At 41.0% G+C, this 25636-nt stretch overlaps 1 protein-coding gene across 3 annotated transcripts in view; it reads left to right on the top strand.

The window, feature by feature from the left end:
* Positions 1-25636, top strand: part of Gli3 (GLI family zinc finger 3) — a 262768-nt gene that overhangs the window by 77127 nt on the left and 160005 nt on the right. The window lies entirely within an intron of this gene.

Here is a 25636-nt window from a genome sequence, read left to right as displayed (position 1 = left end):
CAAGGAGACTCTGCAGGAGAAAAAATTGGTTGTTGGTAGGCAATTATTAAAGCAGGCTGCATTCGGAGATGTCTTTAATAGCAGCTGTTCCCATTTTTAATGATTTTTGATTTAATGATTTTGGCTGTTCCCATGTTTAATGGTTTGTTAAAACAAACCACTTTTAACAAATCAGTGCCAAATTCATTAATGGAAGATTTTTTCATGAGTCCTTCTCTCTAACCAGCATGCCAGAGACATTGGGAGCTCTTTTTCTAGTACTAAGAAAGTTTAAGAAATTGAGTAGGATTCTGAACACAAGTATATGATGACTTTCTCCAAAGGTAAAATATAAAGAAAAATATAGAAAGGTTGAATTTATTTCTGGCCTGTTTCTAGTTAAAAAAGTACAATTTGGTTGTGGAGTAATGAAGTTCATATTGAGGTGCCAAAGCTCACAGCTCTTGATTACAGATTTATCACCTTGCCGGGATACAGACTTGCCTTTTAACCTTCTCGGCTCCAGTTCCAGATGATCCATTGAGCTCCAGAGAAGGGGACTGGTTTGCGTTTCCCTTTTTCCACATCATTCAGAAATTTTAGTGTTTTAAGGCAAAAGGTCATTAGCCAGATGACTGATTAGTGAGGACAGCTGATTAGTGCATGTTTTTTTGCTCAAGAAAGTGCCCAGGATAAAAGCTAATTTCATCCCTTCATTAGTTGGCTTGCAGCGAAGGGGAATGCTCACTCCTCAGATCAAAGGGCTTCGAGACAACCTGAAGTCTCAGGCACTGCCTTCCACCCCCCACCAGATTATATTGTTGGGAAAGATGGAAGATGCATTATTTTTTAAATGGAAAGGGCATTTTTAAAGAATTGTTCAGAAGCATGGAGGGAAAAGTCTTATACATTCTTTAAGCTTTTTTATAAAGGCTCCTGCTTCTGTGTTTAAAAAGTGTTTCTCAGTCCTGCTGCTGCAGAGGTTCCTTCTAGAGATTCAGAAATAAGGAGGAGACGTATTGGGCAAGTGCCTTGCCTTCCCTAATTTAAGGTTTATTTTGTTCTCATTTCTTTTAGCAATGAAGATTTTAAAAACAATGTGGGTAGGATTTTTCTCTGAGCACATACTCTTCTGAATCTCTGTTATATACTATGCATAAAGAAAACATCCAGGCTTTCTACATATGCCCTACCTGTATTTGTATACCCTACCCTGCTACTAAGGTTTTTTTGTTTTGTTTTGTTTTGCCCCCTGAATCAAGTCTAGATGTTTGCCCACAAGCTCCTCACGTTGTTTCTGTTCTTATGTGTGAACACAAACTTTTCTCATCGAATAGCGAGGTTTTGTTTTCTTTTCCAGATGCCCACTAATTAGTGAGGTATTTAATTAGTCAGGACAGCTGATGAGTACTTCTCTTTTGGCTGATGGTAGTGGGCAGAGGACCGTTAGCTTTCTCTGTGCCGTTCAACTTGCAGCTTGTTCTTGGTTGGTTTGTTTCAACGGTTGCCCCATTCAACCCTCTACCAGTCATCGGAGGGGCTGGTTCTCTCCATGCAATGTGATAGTAGCTAACCCTGGGCACTGGTGAGCTTTGAATCATTCACTGTCCCTCTGTTTTGAGGACACAGCACCCATACTTTGGTTATTCTTCAGTCCCCCCCCCCCTTTATTTTCAAAGCAGAATTAATATTGTATTATAACATATAAGCTATATACATTTTCTGTAACTAAATGGCAAACGCAATTGTGACTACTGTCCCAATATGCCCCCTAAATTGGTCATAAATAAATTATATCATTACCTAGATAATACAAACAGGGAGTCCTAGAGCTTGCACAGATTGCCCCAGGACTCGGGGAATATGGGTTCAAGTCTCAGCTATCCATTTGCTGCTGTGAGACCTTGACCAAGTGCATTGACTTAAGAATAATTTTCTTGCTCTTGAATAAGGGGAATAATATATGATTGCCTGCATCATGGTGTTCTTTACTAAGCATTCAGTAAAATCTCTGGCACATAGTAGGTTCCTCAAAATTATTATGTTCTCTTCTTCCTTATCCTATTCCTCTTCTTCATTTGTTTTTCTCTTTCTCTCCACCAACATCACCATCATCATGTCATTTGTTTACTCTCTAAACCAAACCAAGTGGTTTTTGTGAGTGTTCCAGTGAAGCTCAGCGTAGATGGCTTCATTTCTGCCAGACCCAGTCACCTAGAAACACTGATTAGAAAATTAACGGATTGTAAGTCTGAAAAAAACTGCTGGCCTGCTTAGAACTCTGTGTTGTGACTTCCCTAAAAGTAGTCCTTCCCCACTGACCCCCTAGATTGGCTGTGATTTTTTATAAGTGAAGTCATTATAAAGCTTTATTTGTTTGAGAAGCCTTACCATTTTAAATTCTTGAGAGAAAGTATTTTATTTCACAAACACAAACATCATAAGGAAAAACAAAAAGATACAGTATTTTTTATTTATCTTAAATCATTGAAAGACATCCTAAACTAAGACAGTATATGACTCGATTTCCTAGAACCCCTGTTGAGTTACTGAATCTTCTACCAGTTTCATGAGAATTTGGGGGGGTACTTTATAATAAAATCTATTTATCTCACATGGATTTAATTATCCAGGCAAAGCTAATGACTGATGTGAACTAAGGTGATAAAATTTTCTAAGAATTTTACTTTAGTTTCCAATTGCATCTGTAAACTATCCTCTTTTGAAGACAAGACATATAGTTTTGATCATCTTAATATACCTTGTGTCTCTGTCTTGCAGTACTGTCCGTCATACAAGTGCACTGCAGATCTTCAGTAGCTCAAGGCCTGGAAACATCTTTGTAGGCCATTCCCCTTCCCCTGGAGTTATTTGCCAGCTTTATGGGGGCAGTTGGAGAGAAAAGACTCCCAGTCCAGTGCAGCTGGCTGTGTGAACACGCACAGTAATTCCTTCATTTCTCTGTGGTTGGAAAATGTCGACGTCTCAAGATGCCTAATTTGTGCTTCTATATATACTAACTTTGTATTTCTAAAGTGTGGGTAGGTTTCCTGTAAGACCGGAAAAGGGGGGGGGGGGGCGTCTTTTTCTCCCCTCCCCTTCAAAAGGACATCTGAAAAATTTTTATTGCACAAGATTGTATTATACTTGGGTATGCAGTGCCGCATCTTCACAAATTGCACTGAGGCAGAATTCAAAGCATTTTAGGTTTTTGAGTTTGACTTAAGAAAAGAAAAAAAAACAACAACAACAAAAGAAAACCCAGGGATAAGTGCGGGCACTTCAAACATTCACAACATATGTTTGGAATAAAATCCTCCTGGGGGGTATGGAGATTTTTTTTTTTTCATGAAGGGAAGCTGTGGCAGGGCTGTATATCAATGCAAGAAGGTAGACATGCAAGTTGCATGGCTCAGACCTGGTGTGGTGCTGACAGGCCCTCAGCTCTAGGCTCACTAGTGCTTAATAAGTTGGGAGACTATGAGAAAGGCTGAGTGGGGGTCCCCGATTTGCTTCTACTGAAGTCAGGATGAAAGTCCCCATCTCCTGCCCGGAGATTTCTCAGCAATGTTTTCTGCCCCTGCTCCATCTGTAGCCAGATATTCCAAACTTCCCTCATCCCTGCTTTCATTTACTGCTGTGCATTTATTGTTTTATAAACTTGCATAGGCAGGTGACATAAAAGTTCAAGCATTCCTCTACCCTGACCAACACTTAACTTTTATTCTCTTTCCTTTTACAGAAAACATGTGTTTCATTGTCTTCCCTCTTACTGTGAAGTCTAGTTTTTGAGCTGTTCTTGCAGGGATCTGTGTGCAAAGTGCCTTTGGATTCATTAACCGCATCTTAGAGGTCCTCTGCTGGTTTTGCTAAAGGGGGCAGGGCAGGAAAATGCCTCCTTTTCCAAAAGTTCAGGTCTCGTTTACAGTTTTATAGTTGTGTGAAGATTGCTTTTCTTCTGCCCCCAACTGCTCCCAAGCAGTAATTCCTCATGGAAAATATGATTCATTCCTCCATGCAAATGCTTTGATTGAAAACACACCACTGGTATTCTTCCTTATGTTCCTCAGCTCAAATGACAGAACTATTAGTTGCTAATTAGCAAAACCTGAGGAATTAGCTTAAAGAAAAGAAACTGAATTTTTAATTGGCTTGCATTTATTTTCGGCAGAGAGCTGTCGTGCTGAGATTCTTGTGTGCTTAAAAAAAAAAATGCACGTAAGATTTTTTTCCCCCTACCTGTCTTTCTTTCTATTAGTTGACTTTCCACACCCCTTAGAAATACATCTTCTGAGAAAGTGGAAGAGGATGTGTAGTTTACATATTTAATAGGTGCACCTGCTCACATTTCTCTTATGATGTGAGTGTTGTCTTGAGACTATGAGAGACAAAAAATGCCTACAAGGCATAAATGAATGGTTGGGTGTTGACCAGACTGTAAAGGAAGTGACAGTTCCCCAAGCACATAGTTCCATTCTCATCTAGATTGTTTTTTATCTCTTTCAAGAACAGCTGATGAGCCAATCAGGAATTTTTTTTTTTTTATATTAGATTGTTAAACTAGAAAGACTGACACTGGGTTGTACTCTGCGGGCTCTGCTGAGCAACTTGCTTCTTAGCTGCTATTCCTGAATTGAAAGGGATTGCTGGAGAGAGAAGATCTAGTCTCAGCGCCTGTGCATAACTGTTATTTGTGAGCTTAAGAATAGTTCCCTGTTTATTCTTGTCTTTCTGTTAGAAGTTCAATATGATGACCTGGCTTTCCTTCAAAAGCCCAGAGTTCATGTTTTAAGACTAGAAACAGTAAGCTACTTCTACAGACTTTTGAAGAGCCACATTGCAATATAACTTTGAATAAAGCAGTAGAAATGGAGGGATAATGCTTAGAAACTCAGATTTGAACTCTTGCTTATGAATCGTGACTTGGCTTGAACCTGACATGACTGTAATTCTGTTTTATTTCAGTCTAAGGAGATTGTGATTGAAAGTGGGAATGAAATTACTGGGAGTTGGGGGAAAGAACCATAGTAGCATTTTGAAAAATTAGTTATCGATTTTATCTATTAATTTTGAAGATAAGTTTATTAGAAGGGACTGGGAGAAGTGTGAAGACCGCTCAGGAAAAGAAAGAAAGCCAAAGGAGATCCTGTTTTCTAGAGAGAGTCACTTAGCCTGTTGGCAGGCTGGCCCAGCCCTCTTCCAAGGCCTTGGCCTCACAGCTCTGCCCTCTCTGCAGGTGGGTCCCTCCCTCTGGCCCACTGCTCTGGTGCTGGCCTGCCCCTGTTGCTCTGCTCACAGGTTGCTTCTCCTGGACCAGTTTTGTTGTTTTGTTTTTTAAACTTTTATTTTTGCCTGCAAGTTCTACCTATTCTGAAGACCTGCACTGCCTATCTAATGACCTTGCTCCTTTGAAAATCTCCTTCAGGTACCATCTTACCAGGATGTGCTTCTACCCTGGACACTAGGAGTTGTGCTGTTCTCACCTAAACGTATCACTGCTATTTCCCGGTGTTGTCCTTATGAAACAATCAGATATTTACAATAACCTAATTAGTCCAAGGGATGTACTTGATTTTTATTTCTACCAGAATTTCCAGAGCAGGCCTGGGAGGACTCATGCATGCTTCCTCCCATAGGGCAGGGAAGTTAGGAGATGTTGGGTGGCTTGATCACCTGCCCGGTGGGAGATGAGGTCCAGACATTCTTTGTCCACAGCTTCCCCACGGGAGGTGGCTTTTCAGCAATCAGAAGAGATGTAGATGCTTCTACTGTCATTTAATAGTCATTGGTTGTAACCTCTGATCTAAACCCAGTCTTTTCTGAGAGTAGGCCAGGTATAAACAATAATTGATACATTCAAAACACTTTGAAATGTACATTTTTGAATCAGTAAAAGTATTTGCTTCTACATACGTATGACACCTTTAAAGTTGCTAGAATGCTCATGAGAGATGTATTGTGGCCCTTTGGAATAAATGTCAGATTATTCATAGAATTGGACAACAATCCTCCTTTTAAATACTGTGGGATTAACACAGGAGAATGGCCTCTTTTATATGACTCAATACCTGTCTCAAGTGGGACAGGTGGGTATTTTTTCTGCAGTTGAGGTGAGCCTGATGTTTGCTTACCTTTTACAAAAAAATTTCAGTGATTTGCCTTATCTTCAATGATCTCTAGGCAGTTCATGATTTTGGTAACATCTTCCCCAACTTGTTAGTGTCCCAATGTGTCTGTAGTTAACAGGAGTCTCAGTCTTCAACTGAATTTAGAATCATGCATCCAGTGGTTTAAAGGTTCCATGTAATTATTATTATTTTTCCTTATTTGGCACCCATTCAAATGTCACATTTTAAAGAACTGTTCATGGTTTCTTGTCCACCCTCCCTTTTCTCCTTCCTTCTTTTACTCCTTCCTAGAGTAAAGCATGCTAAACACAGCATCTCTTGCCATTTCATAGCCATCTGCTAACAGCTTCCCCTCCCCGTTTCCTAATAGAGGCAACATTATCCTTGGCCCTCCTCCTTTTTCTTGTATAATTAAAGAATGTTACCTTTGATGTCTCTTGAAAGCTGCATCTCCCATCCTGCTTTAGCTTTCTTGATCTTGTATCTATAAATTTGTGCCGTGTCTTCATACTTCTTAGTGAAAGGGCTTGATTTTTCTCTCTTTGTGCCTTTCACAGTTTGGATTAATGTAGAGTAACCAATCTGGCATTTTATTGCTCTTCTGTTCCTATGTTCTGATGTAGTTTGAATTCTCATAGTGCTCTTTGAAAAGTATCCAAATCCCACAATTATTTAAACTTGTAAATTGGGGTCTCTGCCTTGATCTGTCCTAAAATAATTGTTTATATTGTCCTAATATGGCCCATTTATTTTGGGAACTTCAGGTTTCTAATTAGCCTCCATTTTCAATGAGTTTCTTCTTCTTAGAATACAGTGAAAGAACCATTTGATTTGATTCACCTTTCTTTCTTTTCTTTTTTGCAAGGGAGGCAGTTCTTTCTGTCATTCATTTGTCTGTCAAGTGAGCATGTGCTTGTAAGTTGCCTAAGTGTCCAACAGTTCTGAACAAAATGGACAAGTCCTGGCTTCTGCATCCTTATAGGATGTGAAGACAAGCAGAAAAGCTCAGAAAGCATATGTTAGAAGAGATGGAATGTGTTGTCCTTTGGTAGTAAGTTGGAGACATAGGTGACCCATACTGGATAGTCCAGAAGGCTTCCTGGAGGGGGTGATATTTGAACTAAGTCCTGTGGCAGAGAGAACAAAGGGATCCAGGTAGACAGGAATATTTGTGAGTAGGCCAGAAGAAAATATGACACGTGTAAGGACCTTTGATGAAGCTTTTGGAGGGGAGTGGCAGGAGATTGGGCTAAAGAGATGCCCCAGCAAGTATCCATGGCAAGCAGCTTGTTCCTTTTCAACAGGGTGATTCCCAAGAATAGTACCAGGGTTTTAGGAATGTTTAAGGAGACATTTAAGTAACTCAGTTTTCCATCACTCATCCAGAGTCTCTCTGTTGCAGAGTTTAATTCATCTCCATCTCTGGATTTGCCAGTGTGAGATTCCTATTGTAGGGCGTCCCTGCTGGACATCCCTGGCTGCCTGCTATTTCTTTGGCCCTCGACTGTGTGCTCTTGTATCCTTTGTGTAGCATGCCATAATTAACTCGAAGACAACAAAATCCATTTGTGCTGGTTCTCCAGTTGCCGAGCTGTTCTGTACTAGGTAATCCCAAGAACTACAACTTCTTCATCACAAACTACGAATCCTAAATATGAGAAGTAAAGGGGTCTTAAGAGTGTTCTGTACCAAGACATGTGCTAACTTCAGAATAGAATTCACCATGAAAAAACTCAGACCCTTGAGTTTTATTTTATTATAAAACTCCCACATCCCCTCACATCTGTCAAACCAGAGAAGTTGTGCAAGGGGCCTATGGTGAAGCTGGAGATGGGGGCCAGAAATAGTAGGGACATTCAGCTGGGAAATCCAGTAGATAAAACCTCCAGGGGGAAATGAGAACAAAGGCTTGCATTACTGGAAGAAGCCTTCAATCCCCCTGGCCTGAAAGAGTCTTGAGGGAGATGCTGGGACCCTGGAGGGAGAGACATTGGCTCTCTCTGTGGGGGGGGTGCAGGCCTAATCAGGGGACATTGTGCAGGTCAGAGGGAGCCCACTCAAGGAAGCTGGGTGTTTACCTCATCCACTGGGGGGACCCAAATCTGCATCCTGATTGTGCTTCTGACTTGAGAGTGGAATCAAAGGAGGTGCCTGTTGCCTAGGCAATTTACAGAGAGGAGCAGAGAAGTACATGCAGGAGGTGCTGAGAAACAAACATCGCCTCTTCTTTTGGTTTGCCTTCAGGGAACAAGACTGCTCTCAAATTGGGTAGAATTTCAATATTCCACTTCTTGCCCCTGTTTGTGCCCTCTGTAATAAATGGCAACCCCCTTCTACCACTCCCCAGGGATTAGAGAAGATAACACAGTATGGGAGTTTCTTGTGGCCTGGCTCCCTGCTAGGAGACCTGCTGTCCTCCCACTTCGCTTCCAGGATCCCAGCTTGTACCTCTTTAGCCCACTCCCCTACAGAAATCTCCCCTTTGCCCACAAAATTTCCTCTCGGGTCCTTAGAGGTTGTCAGCTCCTCCTTTGGTCTTCAGGCCTTTGCAAGTGTTCCTACCTAGATCCTTCCTTTCTCACTTCTTCTGTCAGGAAGCCTTCTGAACCACCCAAGTGGGTTGACCCTTTTTGAATCCAGTATGCAGTTTACTTCTATTTTTAATGTATATATGTATGTGTGTGTCTGGGGATACATTTTCATACAGCTTCTGCCTTTTTATCACAAATAATATGTTAAATATGGTGTATATGCATCACATTGCCACAAATTGATTGTGGAGGGACTGTTAGTGAACACTTGGAGGCACCTGAGTGCATCATCACTCTGACCTGCTGCAAGTCTCATCCCCTTGGGTACAGGGCGCCTGATATTTATTCTCATTTTAAAAACTCCCTGCATTTTCGGAAAGCCTTGCTGTGACTCAGATGCTATTCTAGGTCTGGAGGTGGCCAGTGTTTGCCAAGACAAATCAGTTCCTTGTTCTCAAAACGGACATTCTGGCTAGAGGAGACACAACACCTAGGCAGACACTGCAGCAAGAAGATAGCGGCTTGTGTCCTGAGGAGGATGCAGCAGGTGATGTGCTGAGGAGAGACCCAGGTGGAGGGATGGACCTTAGATTGTGTGGGAGGGACAAGAAGAACCTTGCTCAGGAAGTATCTTTTCAGCCACCCTGAAGCCAGCATGGGAAGATTGAGGGGATAGGGATGGAAGCAGAGACAGGGACAGTGTGGACCTGGGCAGGAAGTAGAATAGTAGGGGAGATGAATGGAGGACGCTGTGGACCTATGGGGAGCCAAGGGAGGAAGTGGGGTGATTTGAGTTTTGTTTTAGGACTATCACTCAGGCTTGTGTGAGGTGACTCTCATGGAGGGGTTGAATGTAAAATACAGGAGACTTGGCAAACTGTCACAGTGGGCTGGCTGTCACTGGACTGTAGCCAGCAAACATTGCATCCTCTCTCTGTACTACATTTGATGCCACAGGCTTTGCTCTCGAGCTCCTTAACTCCTCACAGCAATCTGAGGAGAGGTTGTCCTGATTTTCTTCTTTGACACAGAACACACTGAGGCCCAAGTAGGCTAAAGAAGCTGCCCATTTTTACAAGGTTTAGAAGTGGCTGAACCAGGCATTTTGGCTTTCGAGCTCAGACTCTTCACTCATGCTTCATAACTGATAAGATTCCAGAATGATAGCCCAGACCCCATGCAAGGGCCTGGGTTGGTGGGCAGTGGTTTGTGCTCAGGCCTGTGGAGAAGAGCTTCAGAGCTCTGTCCCAGGGCCCAGATGGTGGTGCTGCCAGTGGGCCATTGGTAAGGATTTGGAGTATAGGTATGTGGAGAAGGAGGGCAGGCTGACCCCCACTCCAGGCTCTGGGTGTTGTTCAGTGGTATCCCAGCCTTGGGGAGAGGCAACAGTTATCACCACTTTGTGTGTTGCTGTTATTGTTGAAAAAATTTCTGATTCATTGATACCTTCCTAAAAGAATTTGAAACAACCTATATCTTAATTGTTGGGAGTCTTTTGGGTCCTCTCTGTGCCCCCATTGGAGAATATAAATGTGGGGAAGCAGTAGCAGTCACAATAAATAGGCCCACATGTGGGGCACTTCCTGTGTGCCAAGCACTGGGCTGAGGGCCTTGTGACATAGTCTCCATTAATTTTCACAGAGACTGTTAGTCAGCTTTTCCAAGAGCTGTGACCAAAATACCTGGCAACAACAACTTAGAGAATCAAAATTTATTTGGTTCAGAAAATGGTTGACTGACTCCATTGCTCCGGGCCTGAGGTGAGGCAGAACATTAAGGTGGAGGAAAGTTGTTCAGTTCAAGGCAGCCAGGAAGCAGAGCACCAGACAAAATATAAACCCCAAAGTCACTTCCCAGAGACCTGCTTCCTCCAGCCACACCCTATGCTTACAGGTACCACCCAGAACAGTAATCCTTTCAAATCTTTAGCCCAACAATAAAGTAGTCCATTGATTGGGTTACAGCTCTCCTGATCTGATCATTTCATCTCTGATCATTTCTGCACCTTCTCACATATGAGCCTCTGGGGGACACCTCATATCCAAACCCTAACACCAGTGTAGCACTTGAATGACCTGAGATTTAGAGAGATCATGTGACCTGAGCATGGTGTCAATTTGAGTCTAGACTCCAGATCTCAGGTTTGGGAGGAGGGAGGGGGGTTCTGGGTGCCTTGCTTTTCAGCCTGGCTTGTTCATCTTTGTCTTCCCTACTATGTTCCTGTTGCCTCCAGCCCAGCTTCTTTGGATGGTGCAGTAATTTTCAGACTGAAGGCTGTTTGAATGTTTTAAAAAAGTCTCCATTTGTAATGTATGTGAACTCTGAATTCTAAAGAACAGCCAGTCGAAGGACCTAGGGCTTTCCCATGTCAACAGGTTATATGGTATCTGGCCCTCCCTGTGCGTTTCTGGGGCTAGCACCACCATCTGCACAGAAGACACTGCAAGATCTGTCACTTGTCCCTCTGGGTGACTCTGCAAGGGTACAAACCACCCTGCTCCATCCAGGGGGAGGGATTGACTCCATTATTTGTAAATGTACTTGAAATGTTTACATCAGAGGAAGAGACAGAGTCAGAGAGAAAGAACACAAACCTTCCTACAAAGGCATGTTGGTGTCCAACAGCCCCACTAATATGGACAGTTCATCGTTTCATGACTTTGGCGTCTCTGATAAACTGAAAGAATCTTAAGCATGATTAAGGGACTAGAGGAATGATTTATGAGAAAAGATGAAAAGGACCGCATATTGCTAACAGGGCCAGTGCAGGCTAACGACATACCCGGCAAAAGACTAAGGAGAACCGAGACTGACACCAAAGGGCCCTGCATAGAAGATCTATGCAGATGATCAAGGAGACCAGGGGAATCCCTTTCTGATGCAGAGAACTGCAGGTAGCACTGAGGGTTGCTTTTTTTAAAGACAAATGTGAGATATCAGCCCCGATCTGTATGAAGTTATGTTTCAGGGGATTTGATTTGACCCGATATATATCTGGATCCGTGTAATAAAGATACATGTCGTAACAATGCTCCCTGTGTATCGGGAAAATAAGAAAAGTTAATGTCGAGACTTTTAAGAGTGACTGTGATCCCCTGAGAAACCTGTAACTAGAATAGTCTAAAAATTATGGAAAATTGTTACAAGGCTTTTAGAGAAGGCAGAGGGATGACTTCTTAGGTATTTTCATTGGTTCCCCCGACATTAATTGAGCTTCACAAACAGTAAAATAAAAGGTATGACCCTGGCTCTTGATTCTGTATTTCGCAGAGAGAAAGCACAAAGCAACACATGAAAACAATTAAGTCACATATCGACAAGTATAAACTAGCAAGATGAAAGTCAGAACCCAGGTCTGGCAAGGGTGATTTCTGATTCCAAGGGGGCTTTTACAATAGAGCTTTGACTCCATGGCAAATTTAAATCCAGTATGAAATTTCTCCTAATTAACATTTCCCTTCTTCCTTCCAAATATCAAATTTATGGACTCTAAAGAAATTCACATAACACATATGCCGATGCTGCGTTTTCTTTCTGCTTGATCCGTTCCAGCTGTTATTAACTTTAATGTCAGACTTTCATTAATTTATGAGGCGTTCTGAACTGCAATATGAAATGTTCCCCTGAATTTTACTTTTGGGGAGGGGGGCAGATTTCACATGAGTTCACCCTGACCCTTGCTAATCTTTCAGTGGTGCATGTTGGTTTATTGCTCTTCGGGAACCTTCCGTGGCCTTTCAGCAGTGGGGTTGGCGCGTGCTGTGTGTCCTCAGTGCAAGTTGTCTTTGTCTCCCTACCTCATACCTGATTAATCAAACCTGCAGGTCCTCAACACGTCGCTTTTGCCACACGGCACCTGCCCCTAAAACCCAAGAAGCTCTTATGCAACAGGCTGTCTGGGTGGTTTTTAGGTATGCTCTCTGATCTCCTGGAGTTAAAAGTTTCATTCGGCATGTTTCGTTTACCCATCCAGCCTGGTGAAATGCGCTTTTTTGGGGGGGTGGGGGGTGGGTCCTGTACACCCTCAGATGATTCACAGAAACAAGGAACTGATTCTTGGGCATGAAGTGCTCAGTTTGTATCATTAATACTAGATTTTTCTTCACATACTTGGTTATTTGAAGTTAATATTTCATATAGGCAACCACGTGTTCTTATGTCTGGGAGCACAGCCATCAGACTGCAGGACTGCAGAATTGCCCAGTCAGAATGGAGAAGGGTTTGTCCCTGGGAACTGCCTACCCCATCCCCAGAAAAAGAGAGATTAGAGACCCACCCTATAGCTCCTTTTTTGAAATTTCCTCCAAGAGGATATTCTTTAAAAAAAAAAATTTTTTTTTTTTTTTTTTTTTTTTTACTCCTTTGGTAACAGTGCAGGCTTGCTCTTTTCAGATTTTCTAAAGTATTCCTCTGATAATGAGCCACCAGGTGAGCATGACTGTAAGGCACAAATTCTTTTCTACCACTTTGTGTCCAGAGTATGAAGGTTCCAATTACATGCGCTGTTGCACAGAGCTTGATGTTACACCTGTGATTGGCCCTTCTTCTAAGAAGAGCCGAGATCCTACTGGGTGACCATGTAGTGCCTAGCATGAGCTGGCTTTGTGTCCCTGACCCTGTATAAGGAGGGAACTCACTGCTGTTAGGAGGGAGACTCACATGCAGGTGGCTGAGAAGCTCTACAGCTGCATTGTCCCATGGAGTTTTGCCTGAACTTGGAGGCTCAGGCAGCACTAGTGTACGACTGTGTCCTCACTTTCCTCACCTTGTTTAGCTAACAAACGGGAGACCAAGGTAGAATATTTATTTCATAGTCCCTGGCTTTCTTTGGCTGCCAAGCTAGTTTTGTCAAGAGCCAAGGGAGAAACAGAACATTCTGAGGACTTGAAATTTTGTTTTCTTTTCCCTCAGGTAGGTGGATAGCATGAAGGAAATACATTTTCACGTTTAAGTTTTATTTGTATTTCAAAAGATTCATTCTTTAAGCATTCTCTTATAAAAGAGTATTTCTCTTGGAAATTAATATTGGAGGTGGCCTTCTGGTGTTTTGAAATTGGAAGAGAGCTTTTTGGCACAGGGAATGGAGGTGTGCAGTGTTTGAACAAAGGATTCTTGGTAAAGTGGTAGGTGAAGGTTATTGTGTTCTTTATGGCCTCTTTTTTTTCTTAATGTGTTTTTGTTGTTGTTGTTGTTGTAGATGGACACAATACCTTTATTTATTTATTTATGTTTAATTTTTATGTGGTGCCAGGATCGAACCCAGTGCTTCACACATGCTCTTCAAGTGCTCTATCCCTGAGCCACAATCCCGGCCCCTAGGGCCTCTTTTTTGTTCAAATCCTCGTAGGCTCTCTTTTTGGTCTCAGTGTTTCATGACATGATACTCTGCTAAAAACTTCACAAAATCAACCTGTTCATGTTGGCTCATCTCTGTCCAGTGATGTCAGATTTAGCAGAAAATAAGAGCTGATTTTTCTGAGGATACCAGAATGGCATGGAACTCATGAGGCCACGGATCCACTTATAGATTGTCAGGAGAATTTACCAGGTTTGTGGTCCAGAGTGATTTTCCAAAATGGGAAAGCTGTGTCGAGTAGATAGGAAGTTCTCTCCTTGAAACCAATTTGTGGAAGCTGAGTTCTTTCTTTTGTTTTTCATGTACAATGATGATTTGATTACTGTGATACGTTTGTTATTTTTTTTTTGTAGGAAAAAATCCAAAATGAAAGAAACCTTGAAGCTCTCTTTATCTTTTAGCATATTATTATATTTCTATTACAATTTATAATTGACAAGTAATACATGTTCCTTTTAACCACTCACAAAGTACTGAAGACCTTAGAATGGAAAGTTACAGTGGCCTCCTTTTTCCTTCTTCATCCCTCGTCCCAAGAATACTTGGTGCTGTTTCTGTTTTAGCTCTTTGGTAGACCATTGTGACAGCTCCAGAATGTGCCAGTACCTTTACTTCCTAACATATTAGATCCACATATTTTTTTACTCAGTGCTATTTATTGTCTCTTTAACATGAAAGTTCACCTTTAATTATCTTAACACTCTGCCCTGCCTCCTCTCAGTATTGTGGTTTTATGTTATTTGTTTATTGACTACTTTTATAGCTTCAGAAGGAATATCTTAAACCTCTATTTCCTTTCTTCATCAATTTTCTACAGTAACTTGGTTTTCCAGTTCAATAGATGAGGATATTAGACCTTCCTCCCCCATCTTCTGGAGCTTGGCTTTTATATAGTAGCATCAAGGTTGTTAGTGTGTTCATGGTGTCTTATAATTGTAACCACATCTGCCATGTTTTGTCCATAGGTTGATTTAAAATGTTTAAAGTCAAGAAAGCACCTACAGCATTGTAACTGTGGACATTGTCCTCTGTGTTGTTTGAATCACACTTACTTTCTTTGAGGACCCAGTGTCCTGAATCCCTGTACCACCCAGCAGTGTTGCAGCTAGCCTTAGAACAAGTGCTTTATTACGCTTTCTGAATTGCTTACGCACCTGTTATGTTACTTTGTGGTAGTTGCTTCAGCTTTTTCTTTCTTATTTGCCTCTGTACTTTCCTCCAACCTCCCAACTCTTTTGCACTTAAGGGAGTACATTGTCCTTACTGGGACTTCCTTCTCCTGAATAGTCGATACGAGGTGACTCCAGACATCCCTTCATGATCTTCTGGCATGGAACCAGTGTTTCTTGGGTCTTATGGCTTTGCAATTCTTGGTTTATTTATTTATTTATTTTTTAACTTTACTGGAGTACATCATGTAACTTCCCAACAACAGAGGAGATATGTTTTCTGAGGCTTTGCATGTGTGAAAACATCTTTATTCTGCTTCTGCTTCTGCCAGATAGTTCAGCTAAAGTTCTAACTGTAAAAGTTTCCCTTCTTGAGATCTTGGTACATTTTTTTTCTGTTACATCCAAAGATGGAAATGAGAAGTCTGATGCCTGTTCGATTTGTATGACTTTACAGATGGTTTATTTTATCCTTTCTGGAAGTGTTATGGTCCTAGTTGAATGTTAAACCTCCTGGGTTACTTCTCTGTGTCTCTTATCTTTTCTTCCATATCCTCCTTTTCTTTGTTTTTGGGTCTGTGTTCTGGAAAACTTACTTTATTTTTAAGTGCTTTTAACATTTTAATTTAAGGATTCATATTTTAATAAGCTTTAAAATTTTTATTTCTTAATATCTTGCTCTTGCCTTTTACATGTAATAATCTCTCAAAACCCTCCAAGCATTTCCTTCAGGGTTAGTGTTATGGTTTGGAACATGTGGTGTACCCCCCAAACTCCTGTATTCATGCAGAAATGTGGAGGTGAGATGGTCAGACTTTGAGAGCTATATCCTAATTTGTGCATCCTAGTTTGAATAGACTGGGTAGAAACTAAAGGCAGGGGGCACCTGACTGGAGGAGGTAGGATGAATGCCCTGGAGGGGGTGCATTTCCCTGTGGCTCCTTTCCTTCCTCTCTCTTTGCTTCTGGACCTGCAGGAGCTGAGCAATTATTTTGCACTGTGCCCTTCCCCCATGATGTGCTGCCTCAGAGCATGAAGTTGGTTGTCTTTGAACTGAGACTTCTGAAACCAGGAGTCCCAAATAAACTTTTTCTCTTCTGGGTTGCTCGTGTTGGTTATTTTGGTCATAGTGGTATAAAAGCTGACTGAAACAGTTTTTCCTGTTCATTTTGTTTATCCTGTTCTCGTTTATGTTCTTCATCTCATAAGCCTGGAGATCTCTGAGTGTTATTCATGTTGAAATATGGGAAAGGATGGCTGTCCTGTTTCTTTCTGCTCAGGCACAGGGAGGCTTACTTTCCTGAGAGCCAGTGTTTTAATCAGTTTCTTCACTGCTGTGACTGAAGGAGGCAATCAGAACAATTGTAAAGGAGGAGAGGTTTATTTAGGGGCTCATGGTTTCAGAAGTCTCAGTCCATAGAAGGCCGGCTTCATTCCTCAGGGCTCAAATGAGGCAGGACATCATGGTAGAGAGCATGGCAAAGAGGAACAGCTCACATGGTGATCAGAAAGCAGAGAGAGAGGTCACCACTTGCAAGGTACTAATATATATCCCAAAGCCACGCCCCTAATAAAAGACTTCCTTCAGCCACACCCCACCTGCCTCCAGTTACCACTCCTATCAGGGGATTAATTCACTGATTGGGTTAAGGCTATAACCCAGTCATTTCTCCTGCAAACCTTCTTGCATTGTATCACACAGGAGCTTTTGGGGGACACCTCACATCCAAACCCTAATAGGCAGCATTTGAATCTCATGTGTCAGTTAGTGGGATTTCCTTCAGGGAAATGAAGCAGGGACTTTCATGTGCTAGAATGAGGGGATTGCTTCTGGGGAGCTGGAAGAACTTATTTGTGGAGAACATACTAACCTGCTAGGACCAATGCCAGAAGTCAGCTGGTGTGGTGTTCATAGTGAAGGACCTGGGAGGGGAAAAAAAGCACTAAAATCCATACTAGAGCCTGCACAGTCCCAGGAGAGGAGTTCATTCCATTTTTTGAAGAGGAGGCATATAGATGTTGCTTGGGAAAATGTTAGCTCATTCTGCTTGCATGGTGCACTAGACAGGTCACATGACTGGCACAGGTGTCCCATGCAACGGTCTGTGAAGAATAAGCCTTCTTGGGCAGAGAGTGACTGTCAATCTTTCTTTGCCTTCTTAGAGAACACTCTAGACTGCTGCTTTTCTGTATGCTTTATCCATTTATAATTCTAGTCTTATTCATTTTGCATCTTGTAGGAACGAGTCAAATTTCCATCTTGATTTTATTTTTTTCATTTTATTTAAATGCTGATTCTACTGATGGGATCTTGAGCAACTTAGTTAATCTTTCTGGGCACTGTCTTCTCCACAGTGGTGCTACTGGAAACACCTACTTCATAGGCTAATTTTTGAATATTTAGTTATTTAATATAATGAAAGCTACAAAGTAAGTGCTCAGCAAATTTATTAACATTTATTTCTTTATTTTTATCATTACTGTGACACCTACTTCTCATGCTTTTTTTAATTCGAGAAAGGTCTTCAGAGGGACAGGTGAGAATAGTATTTGCCCAGCCTGCCAGTTTGAACTGGAATGATAGAATAAATTTGCTGCATTTTTGGTACACTGTAAGAGATCTAGAGCCAGTTAAAGTTTGGATCCAGTCTCAGCTGTACCACCTTCTGGAAAAGTAATCTTAAGCAAATTCTGAAATATTGGTTTCTCTTTTTTGTCGTGTAGCAAAATACATGACATTGGGTACTTTGAAAACAAAAGAGGTTTGTTTACCTCGCAGTTCTGGAGGTTCAAGCATATGGTGCCCAGGTCCTAGCAAGGGGCCTGGGTTGCATCACAACATGAGGGAAAAACAGGAAGGGAACCGACTGTGTACAGAAGATGCCCAGCACCTTGCTTGCTAACAACCCACTCTGATGAGAATTGACTTATTCCTGGAGACCAGCGTTAACCCCTTCAGAGCACAGAGCTCCACGTGGCCTAATTACTTTGCACAAGGCTCCACATCTTAAAGGTTCCACCACCTCAGCACCGCCCCACTGGAGACTAAGCTTCCCAGATGTGAACTTTTGGGGGATGCACTCAAATCGTATTCACACCATAGTAGGTAGCACCAAGGGTGGTAGCAGCAATGAAATGAGAGAATGTTCAAGTCACTGACTACATTGACTTCCACCCTCTCTCATTCCTTCATGTCTTGATTTTTTCCATAAGGAAAGACTCTGACACCAGGAGTGGATGGCTCATGGCTCTGCCACTGAGGGTTCTTTCCTCTCTACATGGAGTCTCCCTTTTGATGCTATTAAACCCTCCTAGAGAATTTCTTGTATTTCTAGTTTTAGAGTGCATTATTTTTTTAGTTTTTCAAATTTGAAATATCTGAAAGTAAAGGAAATTAATCTTAAAGCCCTACCTAGATAAAAATTAGGCATGGTAATTGTGTCATAGTTTACAGAATATCCTACAAAGATGAAACAGCACAGCTGCAAAAGCTGACCCCCATTCTAGCCAAAGTCTTTTAAAAGTCTTGTTCCTTTCTCCTGGAAGGGATAGACATTCATTTCCTAAGGAAAGTGACCCCTCGTTTATTTTGTTACCCAAAGCAGATTTAAAAAATAGCAATAAATAATTAGTGGTATTCAATAGAAATATACGGTGATTTGATAGAAATTTAAATGAAATAGTTTGACTCTGGCAACATACCAACAATTAACATGGGTGATGTCCTTGAATTCTTGAATCACGTCTTACATTGCTGCCCATTTACTACAGACTTGCTATGCAGGAGAGCTTTTCTCCTGACCTCTATATATGAATTCCTATTTATGTGTCTGCTTCTTTTGATTATATTTTTGTTGCATATTGTGTTTTAAGATAATTGGTTAATACATCCTGTATTAAATTTATTTTTTATCATAGTTTATTTTAATGGTCACCATGCTATGAAAAAAGGTCATGAACTTGGAGAAATTAACAATACCATCAAAACTTACCTTGTTTTCAAATTGGAAAAATTATTTTCTACCTATCCCAAATATTATTAAGGTTTAAAGATTTTTAAAGTGAGCTCTGTGTTATAATAAGCTGTTCCATCATGGATATTGGCCATGTGTAAGAGATGGGCACAGTGAAAAATGGGGATGTAAGTGATTGTATAGAAAGTTCTTCGATCTGCAAACAGTTTTACAAGTCGGATCTTATTGAAGAGAGGGAGGCTGGTAGATTTATGAGCCTTAACTACATGCTGCTCACCTTGCCTGAAGTACCTGTCAGTGCATTCCTCTTGTAAATCATGCATCCCTGGAAAATGTGTGACGGACTGTAGTATCAGGGAAAATATCTTTGCTCCAGCTTTGGCAGACAAGCATGAAGTGGTGTGTCTGCTCAGAGCCTGAGAGCAGTGGTCCCACCTATTGCAGGGCCCCTCTGTCCTGAGTTGCAGAGGCTTGTTATGAGAAGGGCTGCCTGAAATCCAGAGCCATGTCAGAACTGGGAAGATAGGCTCTCCGTCAGAGAACAAGACCAAGTGCTTGGAAGCTGGTGAAAAACTGAAAGCTAAGTCCAAACTGAAAGAACTGGAGTAGACCCAGAGCCGGTGAGGCTACCCTGGAAGTGGGTATGTCAAGGGGCCAGGTGTTTCAAGAGCTGACTTCAGAATAGTCTTCATTGTTGGGTATTTCTGTGGGATCTTTTACTCTTCTATGCAGGAGGCAACCCTGTGAGCCAGAACCATGAAGCCATAGCTGCCTAGTCCTACTGGCTCCTGAATAAGGGGATTTTGGAACTCAGACCACAGCAACAGATTTTCTCATTTATTTCTGGGAAGCAAGTTTGGGGGGGGGGCACATATTTGAAGTTTTAAAATATTGAATACAAAGAGCACAAGACTATGACACAAGACAACATAGTTCATGTGACTTCCTGCAAGGTATAGCATGTAGCTGATTTTATTTCCCTTTTCTCTTTGGCTACCAGGACACTTGGATGTAATTGGCTGTTCAATGATTCCAAGTCTATTGGATGTGTAGCCTGCCTATTTTCTATTTAACTTTCTCCTGGCCTTGACCCTCTAGAATGTTCTCTGATCAGGTTTTTATTTTGTTAGCGTTTTCTACCTTATGATTTCTGGTATGCTTCCTGCAATTTTTAGTGAAACGAGGCAATGTATTAAAATAATACCATGCTTATTCAGTCAGTGAAGAGTGTTAGGATTTCACAAGGTGTGAGAAATAGTCACAAAAATGAGTGTTATTAAAGCAATATGTGGAGACAGACTTGTGTGACCGCATAATAAGGTTGTTGAGAAATCTTATGTTGAATGAATTTGATTACAGCAGTGTTCCCTCCCCTTAAATGGCAGACCTTTCCAGAGAATTATACACATTGCCCATCTTCCCAGGGTGACTTGGAAATGCCAGATACCTCCAGCCTCAGAGAGAAGTGTTTCACTCTTTGAGGTTTTTTAACTTTTCTCACCTACGGTACATGTGTGTATGAATTTTTCTCTTTCCCATCACTCTAAAAATATATATATATCCTTTTTAAGTTGAATCAGGTTGGGGAACATTTGCTTTTTGCCATCCTTTTTCCAAGTCCCAATGTGCTGTGAATTGGTAAGCCTGTTTTAATATTTCAGTATTTGTATTCCTCCTGTTAAAAAATGTGATTATTAATCGAGTTGCCTATGATCATTCCTTGTGTTTTCAAGTTATCTCAGATATACAGCTTTCATATCTTGGCTTCCAGCTCCGTGGAACCCCATTGTATAGCGCCTTCACTTCAATGCCGTCTAGTTACACTCTCAAAAATAAGAGGCTTGTCTCCCGAGGACAGCTCCATATTACAGGCAGAGTATAATCCTGAACATTGTTTTTCTTTGCTCTCAAATGGCTGGGGACAGTGAGTCAGAAGTGAGAACTCCCTTTGTTTCATGTCGTGTGCATGGCAGGGGAAGAATGTCGCAGGGCAGAAAATGAAGAAAGACATAAAAGGATCTCAGCTCAAGGAGGTCAGATCTATCAGAGGCTTAGCGTTGCCTTCAAAGATGCCTGGGACAGGTGGCAGTTCAAGACAATCACAGCCGCGGTGTCCGCTGGAGCTGAGATAAGGGATTGCAGCAGAAGCCTGCTATCTGGTGCCCGCTGGCTTTGATGTAACTCTGCTAGCAAGACTTTGGGGAGCAGGCGACTGCCTTCCTCCGCGGTCGGCTGCTGTTGTTCAGCCTTTTAAGGTCTCATTACAGTGCTTCTTGAGGATTAATCCTCTTTAAGGTTTACATGGGACGATTTTGTCCAGGGGCCCAGGCAGGGACTTTGGTGTCACCTGTACAAGGCACCAGAGCTGCCTTTTCTTTCTGTCTCTCCTGTACAAGTTGCTGATATTGAAAAGTATCTGTTAAAATGAGAACTGGAAGCATGCAGCTCTCTTTGCTTGCCTTTCTGGGCATTGCCGTGTTTTTCCTTTGGCCTGAGAAGTTTCTGTGGAGGTTGTTGCTGCATAGAGAACAGTGCCATTAGCACAAAATTGTCAGCATCTCTCATGCTCCCCGGGATTTCTTCACACTCACACTCCCTGCCACTCTAATCCCTGTCTACTGTGTCCCCTTTTAGAAAGAAAGTCTGATGTTGCTTGGCTCTCCAATGGGTTGTTGAGTCCTTTTGGCCCATTGCTCTTGCAAACTGTTTGCAAGAAAGACTCAATAAGTATACCAAGGAAAACACCTATATTTGCATAAGTTGCATCCATTTGGAACACTTAATTTAAAAGATGTATTCTTTTAATGAACAAACCAACCTGCCATTTATTTTTCTTTCTCCTGGTGGTTAGGGATGCTTAGGTAAGTGCTCTATCACTGACCTAAACCCCCAGCTCCAGGTTTGCTATTTTAAATAATATTAATTAGGGGAAGGAAAGCTGCAGTTTTGAGTTGCAGCTTGACACACAGGCTACAGAAGTATCAGCATCCAGAAGAGCAACTGCAATAACCAAAACAAAACCGTCTCCTGAATTTCAGAAATAAACTTTGTCCTGACACTTTGAATTTGGGGGTTAAATAAGGCATTCCACTATTATTTAAAAATCCTCACCAGGTGTCTTGGCGCACACCTGTAATCCCAGCCACTTGGAAGGCTGAGTAAAGAGGATGGCAAGTTCCAAGCCAGCTTCAGCAACTTAGAGAGGCCCTAAGGAACTTAGTGAGACCCTGTCTCAAAATAAAAAATTAAAAAAAAAAAAAAGAAAGAAAAGGGCCAGGGCTGTGGCTCAGTGGTTAATCACCAGTACCAAATAAATGAATGACTGAATACTCTCAAGTGGCACTGGAAGCTGGTCAAGTAGGGACTTTTGAGACCTGCATTTGAGTTTGGCCCCATGATACCACATTCAGCTTGCTCGTCTTGGGGATGGAGATAATTCTGGGAATTACTGGTGGGATCTGGAGGATTTTCATCCCTCAGTTCAGTGGTATAGGGTGAAATTCATTGTCAGGGACCAAAAGGTAATTAACATCCAGCTGACTGCCTTTACTCAGCCTCTCTAGTGTGTTTGTCTGGATCCTCAGGAAGAAGAACACTGAGAATTGAAATAGGGAAAAGTAGCTGGTTATCAATTCCGTGGTAAGTACTGTCTTCATGTTAATTTAGCCTAGACTTTTTCTAAATTTAAATACTCTATAAAATAACAACAGAAGCAAGCTAAACTCTTGCAGTCAATTTACATAGGGAAAACAAACTGTTTGTCATATGGGCCACCTGACCTCCTAGAGATAAACATGTGCTTCCCTTTTAAACTTCTGCAAGGGATTGGTTTGCCATGTGTTTGCTTTGATTGAAACTTAGCGTAGTTATCAAAAGGAAAATTACCCCTTCGGAGGGTGTTTTCCTGGGGTGACTGCCCATTCTCCATGAGTGAGTGTTTAATGGAAGGCAAGACGGGGAGAGGCATTAAGGAGGTAGAGGGGGTTACACAGAACAGAATGACAACTTTTGGTGTTTTGGGAGGTCCTTGACTCTGAGGCCTCTGTGACTTTCTAACTGTGTTATCAAAACCAACCCTGGGGCCCTGTGTAACCATATTCTGGGATCCACCTGAGATCTCCTGCATCAGAATTTCTGGGAAATAGTGATTCTTTGTGTTTAAAACAATAGAGTGTGAGAACCACTGCTTTTAAAGGTCAGATGTCAATCTCAATTTCTTTAAATTCCCAATTGACCAGCACTTAGATTTTCTGTCTTAAAAAGACACTGTAAATTTGCTCACCTAAATGTCACTTGCAGATTCCTGTCCGAATTGCACTTTAGTCAAAAGTAACTTAAACAAAAATTTGGCTACTTATGAGAAAATCAGTTTACTTTCTCTAAAAGGTATGGAAGGTTGGATGCCAAATTATTTGATGCTGTGTGGAATTTTTGTTTATTTCATCCCAAATATTAGGCCTAAACTCAATTATCAACAAGTAATAGGATAATTTGTACAATTTTGTTTTTGTACATCTGAATTTCTATTTGGGAATTGGATATAGTAGTCTCTTTTATTAGGAGTGGATATGTTCTGAGATCCCCAGTGAAAGCCAGAAGTCCTAGATAGAACTGAACTCTATACATATTTGATTTTTTCATAAGCATACATACCTATGATAAAATTTATTATATAAATTAAGCACAAGAGTTCAACGATAATAATAAATAAGACAGAAAAATGATAACGTAATAAAAGTAGTGTGAATAAGAGCACTTTCTTTCTTTCTTTATAATAGTATTTTGTTATACTTTTACCTCTTCACCTAAAGGGAACACATTGGCTTCCCTTTGGAATTTCTGAATTGCTAGCATTATTATTCTTGTGCTTTGGAACCATTATTAAGTAAAATAAGAGTTACTTGAACATAAACAAACACTGTGATATGAGGATAGTTGTTCTCATAATTGAGTGTGTGGGTAGCCTATACAGCATGGATACTTGGACAAATGGATGATTCACATCTGTGGGACCATGTGAGACTTTATCATGCTTCTCAGAATGGTGTGAAAGCGAAGATGGGAGGGGAGGGAGGGGGGATAGTAGAGGATAGGAAAGGTAGCAGAATACAACAGTTACTAATAGGGCATTATGTAAAAATGTGGATGTGTAACCGATGTGATTCTGCAATCTGTATTTGGGGTAAAATTGGGAGTTCATAACCAACTTGAATCTAATGTATGAAATATGATATGTCAAGAGCTTTATAATGTTTTGAACAACCAATAAAAAAAAAAGAAAAAAAAACTACGAATTGTTTATTTATGGGATTTTCCATATAATATTTTTGGATTGTAGTTGACTTTGGATAATTGAAACTATAGAAAATAAAACCATGGACGAGGGGGGACAACCATATAACCCCTTGTATGCTTCTTAATGAAGTTGCATTTTGATATGTGTTGCCAATAAAACAGATCACACTAATTCACCAAATTTATTAGTTATTTTTCTCGTTTTAGTTTTTTGATCAAGACTTTACATTTGTTTCAAAGGAAGTTCTTGAGATTAGCACAATAAGGATGTAAAAATGTTGACTAAGGTTGATTCAAGAAAAGTGAAATTATAAACATGGCTAGTAAAAAATGTTTTGGCCTGGCCTGTCCAAAGGCCCCATCAAATTAAGAGCTGTTAATTTAAGAGATGAGTCACACATACTTCAGATATAGGCAGATAAAAGACACTCTTGGATGTTCTAATAAAAATATTCCACATTCAATCATTTTTCACCCTGCTGCAGGTTCTAGGAAAATATGATTATTAAAAAAACAAGGTGTCTTTTCTGATTCATCATCATTAGGTCCATTGGGGATTGGTAAGGCTGTGTTTCCTCTGTCCATTTTAATAGCTGATTATCTTCTAAAATGGTCTTTTATTCCTGCTTCTAAAAAAGAAAAGGTGGTGCCCATGAGTGGGTTCTTTGGAGGAAAACCAGGTGTGATTTTGGAATCTGAAAGTATAGGATTCTACTTTCACCCGTTGGCTGGCTGATTTACCTTATGTAAATCACTCAACACCTCAGTTTCCTGACTGACCCTCAGTGCCTGCTTCTGAAGCCTGGTGTGAAGGTGGCACAAGTCTGTGAACATCTGGCACTAAAAGTTGGCACGTGCTGGGCTCTTGGTCATGAGCATCCTTATCAGTATAAAGCACTTACCTCTCTTAAGCTACTTAAATGAGATACTTGAGGCACAGAACAGTCCAGTTTCCTCTTTCAGAAGTATCACTTTCAGGCAATTTGTGATTTTGTGCACAGGACTTGTAGTTCCTCTCTAATAAAAATAATAGAAACTCTGATTTTACATGAGCAGGAGATGATGATCTTATAATTGGGAAAACTATGTAAAAGCCTGGACTTCTTCTATAGAATACTTAAAAAAAAGAAAAAGAAACAAAACAAGTGCATGCTCTATCTGATTTTCTTGCCTGGCTTATTTTTATCAAATAGCATTTTTCATT

Source organism: Marmota marmota, unplaced genomic scaffold, assembly GCF_001458135.2.
Source record: "Marmota marmota marmota unplaced genomic scaffold, marMar, whole genome shotgun sequence".
Classification (NCBI taxonomy): Eukaryota; Metazoa; Chordata; class Mammalia; order Rodentia; family Sciuridae; genus Marmota; species Marmota marmota.
This window is presented reverse-complemented; position numbering and strand designations above follow the sequence as displayed.